Genomic DNA, 9,793 nt, shown 5'->3' with positions numbered 1-9,793 from the left:
ACTTCAAGGAGAATCTGTGGGAGAACGCGGACAAGAATCACACAGCGAAAGAACATCTGGATGGACTGAAGCCTATATCAATGAAGGGAAAGCCCATATTAATGAGTTCTTGGTTTCATTCAAGGGTTGCCTCTAAAAGGTAGTCTCCTTTTTTGGTCTGTTCAGCCATTTTTCAGTCATATCTTTATTCTTCATGAACCCATTTGGGGTTTTCAAAGATCCTGGAATGATTTGCCATTTCCTTCTCCAGCACATTTTGCAGTTGAGGAAACTGAAGCAAATAGGATTAAGTGACCAAGTAAACTAGTGAGTATCTGGGGCTGGATTTGAACTCAAAAGATAAGATTTCCTGACTCCAGACCCAGCATTCTATCCCCTGGGCCATTCTATCCACCTGTACCACTTTGCTGCCCCCAAACTCTCCATTCCTTCACCAATCATCCCCTGCCCTCTAAAGCTTCTCCTTTTCCTCTAGCAATCCAATTCATATGCATAAATATTTGTGGACTTGAACTGAATTCCTTCAGTGCCCACCCTGGTCATATCCTTTCCATAATGCTACCATCTACCCACTTGTACCTAAGGGAAATTCGTACTTTATAAAAAAAAAAAGTTTGTTTTTTCAGGGTACTGGATCCCTTTGGTAGCTTCAAGAAGTCTATGGGCTCTTTCTCAGAATCATGAGGCATGCGTTTGTTATTTTAATGTACAAAATAAAATACACAAGAATACAAAGAAAATCAATTACAAATATAGTTAAAATATTTTTTAAAAATTTATGATCAGCAGGGTAGGAACTCTTGCTTTTGTCACTTGATTTACTACTAAATGGCTCACTGGATAAACCATCAACCCTAGAATCAACAGGATCTGAATTCAAATATGACTTCTGACACTTGATACTTACTAGCTCTGTGACCCTGGGCAAATCACTTAACCCATCTCAGGAGTCATGATCCATTTCTGATGACTTAGCATGGCACCTCTTCTCACTCAAATTCAATTCATGTGCATGTCATGGCATCACCTCCTCATGTCATAATCTTCTTGGAGAATGGAGGACAAACAACAACATATCATATTACACAATCCTTGCAGAAGGAGATTATATACCTTCCTCTTTGTACATTTCCACTGACTTACCTTGCAAATACTTAATAAACTTTTTTTTAAAGGTTTTTTGTAAGGCAAATAGGGTTAAGTGGCTTGCCCAAGGCCACACAGCTAGGTAATTACTAAGTGTCTGAGACCGGATTTGAACTCAGATATTCCTGACTCCAGGGCCGGTGCTCTATCCACTGCACTACCTAGCCGCCCCCTTAATAAACATTTATTAAAAAGGTAAGCTCCAAATGGATACTGACCTAGATATGAAAGATCACATCATAAACAAATTGGAGAAATATAGTAAAAATTGCTTATCAGATACATGGATAGAAAGGGGGAAAAACAGTTATTAAATACCTAATAAATTCCAAACTGTAGTAAACCTTTTATAAATGTGATCCTCACAATAATCCTGTGAGGTAAGTGATATTATAATCCTCATTACAGCTGAGGAAACTGAGATAAAGACAAATTAGGTGACTTGCTCATAGTAAGGGTCTGAGGCTGAATTTGAATTCAGATCTTCCTAACATCAGACCCACTGCTTTATCGACTGTGCCAGAATTTGGGGGCAACAAAGTGGTACAGGTGGATAGAGTGGCCCAGGTGATAGAATGTTGGGTCTGGAGTCAAGAAGTCTTATCTTTTGTGTTCAAAACCAGCCCCAGATACTCACTAGTTTACTAGGTCACTTAAGGTCACTTTTTCTTCCTTTTAATTTGACTCAGGAGAGGCAACATTGCATAATGTAGAATATTAGACTCTGAGTCAGGAAAACCTGGTTTTTCTAAAGAAAAATGCATAACCAAATAAGAAATTTGAATTCAGGTTTTCCTGCTTCCTTACCCAGCACTCTAGTTACTGTGCCACTTAGAACTAGAACATATTGGACAAAATGGATAATTTTAATTACATAAAATTACAACAAGGTTTGGATAAACAAATCTAATAAAACTAAGATTAAAAGGGAAACAACTAACAGGAGGAAAAATTTTTGCAGCAAATTTTTCTGATAAAGTTCTCATTTCTAAGACATAAGGAACTGCTTCTAATTTATAAGAATTGATAAATGGTTTAAGAAGATGAATTGACAGTTCTCAAGGCAAGAAAATCCTGGCTATTTATAGCAAATGAATAAAGATTCTAAATCATTACCGATTCAATAAATATAAATGAAAGTTATTATAAGATTCTATTTCAATCCATCAGAGTAGCAAAGATGAACAAAAAGGTAAAATGATAAACATTGGAAGACTGATGGAAAATAGGTACATCGTTATACTGTTGGTGAATCTGTGAATGGGTACAACTCTTATGGAAACCAATTTGGAATTATTCACAAAACAGTTACTAAACCTGCATATCTTTTGATGTAGCAAGTTCTATGCCCAAAAGAGATCAAGGTAAAAAAGAAAAAGTTCTATATATGTGTATTTAAAAACTCTGTAAACCAATAGGAAATCCATCAATTGAGGAATGGTTAAATAAAATGTGGTTATGGGAATGTGATGGAGGACCACCATGTTAATAAGAAATGATTTCAAAGAAGATATAGAAAGACATGTGAATTGATGCAGAATGAAATAAGCAGAAACAGAACAATTTGTACTATAACATCAATACTATAAAAATAACTTTGAGAACTTTTATAAACTGATGAAGAATGAAATCAGGAGAATAATTTATATGGCAATAAGTGTACAAACAAACTACTTTGAAAGCTATAAGAACTATGAACAATAAAATGATCATTCATGATTCCAGAGAACCAATGATGAAACATGCCCTCCAGTACAGATTGATGTTGAATTCAGAGAACAGAAGTCATAGATATTTGGGGGTACAGGCATTGGGGGGAATTTGTTTTGATATTTTTTACTGAAATTTTGCTTTATTTTTACTTTTTAATATGATTGGAATGGGGAAAGAAAATAGATTTCTCCTCATTTTTTAAATTAAGGGAGTACAACATATGTGAAATGTTGAAGTCACTGAAATATTACTTTTATTAAATTGTTTTACTTAGTTATAAAAGACCACTTATGAAGTAGGAGTGAACTTTAAATGTTTGTAATGGAAAAAACAAAATACATCAATAAAATGAAATATATGAAAATGAAAAAAATAAAATGTTTTGTTTACCCTAAAAATAAAATAAAATGAATAAATGAAAAAAGAAAGTGAAAGAAATTTACATTTTTCTTCCTTCTAATTGGAAACAGGAGAGGTAGCATTGTATAATGTAAAGAACATGACTGAATCAGGAAAACCTGGTTCTTAAGTCCCATCTCTGGCATATTCTGAATGTATAACTTCGAATTTAACCTTAACCTCTCAATATCTCATACTATGACTCAAAATGGCAGAGTAGATGCCAATATATATTCAGAGTAAAGAGCCTTCCTTGGATATTTCCTTTACCAATAAAAATCACAAGGTGATTCCTCACTTCTCTCTCATCCCCCCAAATTGAATATATGTTAACTTACTTTAAACAAATAGTTTATAAGTGTTAAAATAGGACCTTCTCCATAATATAATGGAATGAAAGGTAATTCCAGGGAGAGGATATACAATATCACTCAATGATCCTTATCTGATTCTAACGCTAGGCTAGGACTTTTGCCAACAGGCAGAAAGAAGACCACATAGATATTAAACAGTTTAAATCTCAATCTTGGTTTCCCCCTGTTATGGCCAAGGTATCAACTGCTGCCCTCCCACCTCAAGTGACCTGAAACTACTCCATTCTACCCTGATCCTCTCCTGACTTATGTAAAGGACCTCATTTTCAGACCAAGGAAAATACTTTTTGCTACTTCTAAATACTTCTTGGCTTGGGACTTTGACAAGGGCATGGCCTGAGGACATTTTTAATCTTTAAGAAAGCTCACTTCTGGTGAATACTAATAGGTATTTCCCAGTTAGAAGTGAGTTACAATAATTAATTAAGAAGCTGACACAGCTACCTTTCTGTTATTCTCTCTATATATGATATAAACCATTTTGGAATAAATGTAGGCTGTTCTCCCTATACTGAGATTTCTTTGAAAGGAAACAAAATCATAAGCATACACTGGAAAAAAATTATGCAAAATTGCTGCATAGCTAAACACTGATCTATTTGGGAGAACCCAATTTTTAAAATAAAATTAAAATGAGGATAGTGTTAATAGCTGGCATTTATACAATGTTTTGGATATATTATCTCATTTGGTCCTTACAACAATCTAGTGAGATGGGTACTATTATTTTCTTATTTTTAGGATTTTGCAAGAAAAAAGGGGTTCAGTGGCTTGCCTAAGGCCTCGCAGCTAGCTAATTATTAAGTGTCTGAGGCAGGATTTGTACTCAGGTACTCCTGACTCCAGGGCTGGTGCTCTATCCACTGTGCAACCTAGCTGCCCTGGTACTATTATTTTCTGATTTAACAGATAAGGAAGCTGAGGTTGAGAAAGATTAAATGATTTGTCCGTGTTCATACACCTAGTAAAGTATCTGAATCAGGATTTGAACTCATGTCTTGCATCTTGATGGCGTTAAATTGACTTGGCCCAAAGTGGAGCATTCTATCTACTGAGACCTTTAGCTGCCTCAAGAATTTATTGAGCACTGTTCTAAGTTCTGGTAATATGAATACAAACAGAAAGTCCCCAGCCTCAAAGAACTTATATTCTAATGGGAGAAGATAATATCTTAAAAAAAGAGAGCTGAAAAGATGATGTTGGGGAAAATAAACATACCCAGTTCCTCATAGGAGGTATTATCAAGAAAGTCTAGAAATATAGCCTAAGGGAGTGAGCAGACATGGCTGGCTTACCTTCACAAGGAGGTTCTGGAGAGACACCCTGAAGTAGAGAGCATTTTCAAGGGGTGAAGCCCAAGGATGGAGTCCAGAGATGGATGGAGAATGTTTCAATGTTTTCAATAGACTAGGGGATTCCTAAGGAGACTAGTTCTATAACTTACCAGATGAAGTCATCAAGCATACATTGTACATTTTCTATAGAGTTCTACTATTGATGCAAGCACAAGCAAGAAAGAGTGTCTCCCCTCAAGAAGCTTACATTCTAATAGGAAAAACAGAAAACACTAGGAGAGGAGTGAGATATAGGTCATGGAAAAGATACCCAGGTAGGGGTGTGATGGAGAAAATCCAGAAAGAGGGTTTGGGGAGGGATGTATTGAAAGTTATTCTAGAACCATTTTCTCTTGTCCACCCATTCTTGGTCAATGATGGTCTTCATTAGAAGTTTACAGAGTTTCTAAGTTAGAAGGAATCTTGGGGTTCATTTACGATAATCCCTATCTAAACAAGAATTTCTCCAGATTCCCACAATATTTTTAACAAGACGACATCTGACACAACCCATTCTACTTTAGAATAGTTCTAATCAACACATCCATAAAATCTCAGAATGAAAAGTAACAACAAAGACCCTTTGTTCCAAGGCAGACCCAAAGATGTTCATATCATCTTTGCTTCAACATTTGTAGAGACAGGAAACTGCTCCTTCCCAAGGAAGCCTATTTCATTTTTAAATAGTTTTGTTAGAAAGTTTGTTAATACCTCAAAACCTATAATTTTTTTTCTCTGAAAAGTCTACATATAATTCCTAATTCTCTGCTCTGGGGCCAAGCAGAATGTCCAATCCCTCTTCCACTGAGAGCCTTTCAAGTATTAGAAGACAGCTATCCTGTCCTCCCTCACCTCCAGTCTTCTCCAAATGACAACATCCCCAGGTCTTTCAAGTGATTTCCATGTCACTGATTCCAATTCTCTGAGATCCCCAAGCTAAAAATAATATGCTCATGAAGTTTATAAGCAGGATAAATATCATCAATGTAATACCTCCTTTCACCCCCTTCTACACACCCCCCCATTCTATAGCTGTCTTAACACAACCTAAAATGGTGGTAGCTTCTTGGGTTGACACCACACTGCTTAGAAAATATCAGATCCTAGAAGTATTGAAATATGTCATACTCTTGACTTATTGGGCTTAAAGTCCACTAAAAATCACCAATTCACTTTCACATGAACATCAGTCATCTAGGTTGACCAGATGATTCTTTGAACCACAATGTGGCACTCTCCTTTTATCCCCATTAAAATTTATTGTATTAGACTTGGCCCATCTTTTCTACTTTGTCTTAATCTGTCCAGTCTTCTCCCAACTCCCATTAACATCACACTTAGGACACAATTTATCAAGAAAAATACAATCCTCATCCCCAATGCTGGAAGATTACACTGTATTATTCTTTCTATTTCTGAGACAAGAAAATGAAAAGGTCCCTAAGTCAAGGGGAAGGTCAAGGATCCAAAAAGCTCTCATCCCACTCTGTACCCCTCCTTTGATAATCCTGCTTACAAAGCTTTGCAATTTCTTTGTTCAAGAAGATTACTTTCCCAGAAGAAATTAAATGGCCAGCACAATGCCTCTCTCCTGTGAAACATAAATTGATACTGGAGAAGATTCTAATCTGAGAGTTTTCTTTCTCACATATGGAACATCCAATCTGCCTCTTTTATTCCTTGGGGGGTTTTTTTTGTTTGTTTTGTTTTTTGCAAGGGGTTAAGTGACTTTCCCAAGGTCACACAGCTATATAATTATTAAGTGTTTGAGCTTGGATTTGAACTCAGGTCCTCTGACTCCAGGGCTGGTACTCTAACTACTATGCCACCTGGTTGCCCCTTCTTTTTTTTTCCTTAATGGAACTCGTAGCTATTAGATTTCAATCTGCATGCAGTCTTTTCTTAGCCAGCTCTCTGAAGTCAGTTATCTTCTTAATGTTTAATGATCAAGGTAGATTAAAAAGTACTTAGCATTCTTGAAATTATCCTTTGTCTATATAAGTGATAGACATATTCTTCTTGTTCAAAGTCCATATCTACCTAGCACATATAGGTAGAGTCAGAGGCTGAACAGAAAACTTAGCGGAATTTAACAGGTGACAATCCATCTACACCGGTACTCCCAAATCTTAATTGATAATCTGTAAGACAAAGCCTGATATGGAAATTCAAGACATGGGATTCACATCTTGGAGAGTACATGAGTTCTCAGAGCTGGCTGTGATTTGTTGTTTGTTTTTTAGTAAGATAAAAATGAGATCAGCAAAGGTACTTAGTAGAAACAAGGGAACATCCAAGAGTCTAGTCAACATAACAGCAAGGGTGTATGTAGCCAGTTCTCTCTTACCTCCATCTCCTAGAGTATAGCCAAATATATATTGATCTCAGGGTTTCAGTATTCCTTAAGAGGTTGCAAGGACTCTTTTCCAATGCTTTCAGCTTAAATCCCTTTTCCAGTGTATGTCCCTCACTATAAATCATTAAAGAATAACATTAATAATTGCTGATGTTTACATAATGCCTACTAGGTGCTGCGCATTTTACACTTTTCACCTTATTTCATTTTCAACAACTCTGGGAGGGAGGTACTATGATTATCCCCACTGAAGAAACGGGGACAGCCAAAAAGTGAAATAATTTGCCCATAGTGACACAACTAGAAAGCATGAGACCAGATATAAATTTGGCTCTATGGAATGGCATTAGTAGCATTGGATGCATCCTCATTAGGCATAAGCTCAGTGGCTAGTCCCCCATTACAGAAGTAATTAGGCCATGAAGTCAGGAGAGCAATGCCCAACAGAGAGGATGTGGTCAATAGAGAAGAGTGGAAAAATGCATTACGATTTCACCAAAGTATATTAGCAACCCTGGAGTGCCTAAGGTATGCTGTTCTTGTCATCCATACAAGTGTCCTATGTTTGTGCCTCTTTACACATGTCACCTGAACATGTATATCTTTGGTCATGTATGTTCTCTGTTCATATATTCTCAAATAGTGGCCCTGGAGTCAGGAGGACTTGACTTAATACTTACGATCTGTGTGATCTTGGGCAAGTCACTTAACCCTGATTGCCTCACATCCAGGTTCACCTCCAGGTGTACTGATCCATATCTGGTCACTGGACCCAGATGGAGGAGAAAGTGAGGCTGGTGATTTTGCACAGCCCCTCCTCACTCAGATCTAATTCACTTGCTTATCTGAGAACATGAAGACCAAATATCATCATCCTCATCCTCATATAGTGGTAAAGTGATAATTTATGGGAGAAGACACCCTGTGTGTACAATAGTCAATATATATTAAATCTGCCAGATTCAGTCTTAAATGCTAAGGATACAAAAAAAGGAAAAATAAAGATAGTGGCTGCCCTCAAGGAACTTACAATCTAACAGGAAAAAAATATACAAAAGAAAGTTTAAAAATTTTCTAGTAGGAATTTTTTTCCTTTATACATATTTCATAAGGATTTTCTCTTTTTTTCAAGTGGGGAAGGAGGATATGGTCTTACTTTTTTAAAAAAGATATTAATTTAAATTAATTTAATACAGAAAAAAAGATGATTCTTCCCCTCATGAAGCTTACAGTCTAGTATTGAGATAAGTATGTAAACAGATAACTGTAAAAGTAACAGAGAAGGGTAAAACAATGTTCTGTGTGAAGTCTAAAAAGAAACAGTGATTCAGAGGGGTTAGAGGATGAATAGAAGTTTAAAGCAATGAGGTGGTACAATCCATAGAATGCCAGACCTGGACTCAGAAAAACTCATTTCAGACACTTACTAGCAGTGTGGCCCGGTGCAAGTCACTTAGCCCTGTTTGTCTCAGGGTCTTCATCTATAAAACAAGCTGGAAAAGAAAATGACAAACCACTCCAATATCTTCTAAGAGAACCCCAAATGGGGTAACTAAGAATTGAACATGACTGAACAATAACAAAGATGCATTGTGAATAATCCCTCCCCAAACACACACACACACACACACACACACACACACACACACACACACACACACACACAGACACAGACATACCCCTAAATTGCTATCCAGATGGATAAATTCTTTGCTTTGCTTAGAATTTCAACAAGCTCCCAATGACTAATTATTTTAAATCTCTATTTTCAATTAGCCAGTCTATACTATGGACCAAATTCTACTTTTCAGTAGACATTTATAGGAATTCTCTTATGCACTTCTCGAAATACAGAAGAGAACTAATCCTTAGGCTTGAATGAGAGTTATAAGATTTTTGGATTTTGAACTATTTTGAAGAAGCCAATATTTTCTACCAGTATGAATAACAGTCCCATCTTGAAAGCTTCAAAGTCAGTGAAGACTCCTGAGAGTTAAAAGAAACAAACACTCCTTTATTCTTGTACCAACACATGGAAAAAATACTTACTGGTCATTTTCTTGAGTGTTTCTATTCTATATGTTTAAAGGGAAGGATGCTGGAGGAACTCAGAGACCTGAATTCAAATCCTGTCTCTCTCACTACCCGTGAGATTTTGGGCAAGACAACTGACCTCCCTGAAGACCAGTTTCCTCATCTGTAAAATGGGTGGGTGGGGGAATTAGACTCTTTAGTTTCTGAGATCTTTCCTAGTCCTGAATCTGGGTGCGTATGATTCTAATACTTGAATGATCCAGGATCAGAGAGAGCTAAATGTAGAGATGAGAGGAGCCTTATCTAATCCAACCCCTTCATTTTATCGATGAGTAAACTAGGGAGAACGTGACCTGCCCAAGATTACACGGGTATTAAGAGTCAGATTTGACCTTCAGACTCTATGAACGTCATGGTTAATGATATCTCACTAAAAC

The sequence above is a fragment of the Macrotis lagotis genome, chromosome 2 (genome assembly GCF_037893015.1).
Source record: "Macrotis lagotis isolate mMagLag1 chromosome 2, bilby.v1.9.chrom.fasta, whole genome shotgun sequence".
NCBI classification, from domain to species: Eukaryota; Metazoa; Chordata; class Mammalia; order Peramelemorphia; family Peramelidae; genus Macrotis; species Macrotis lagotis.
This window is presented reverse-complemented; position numbering follows the sequence as displayed.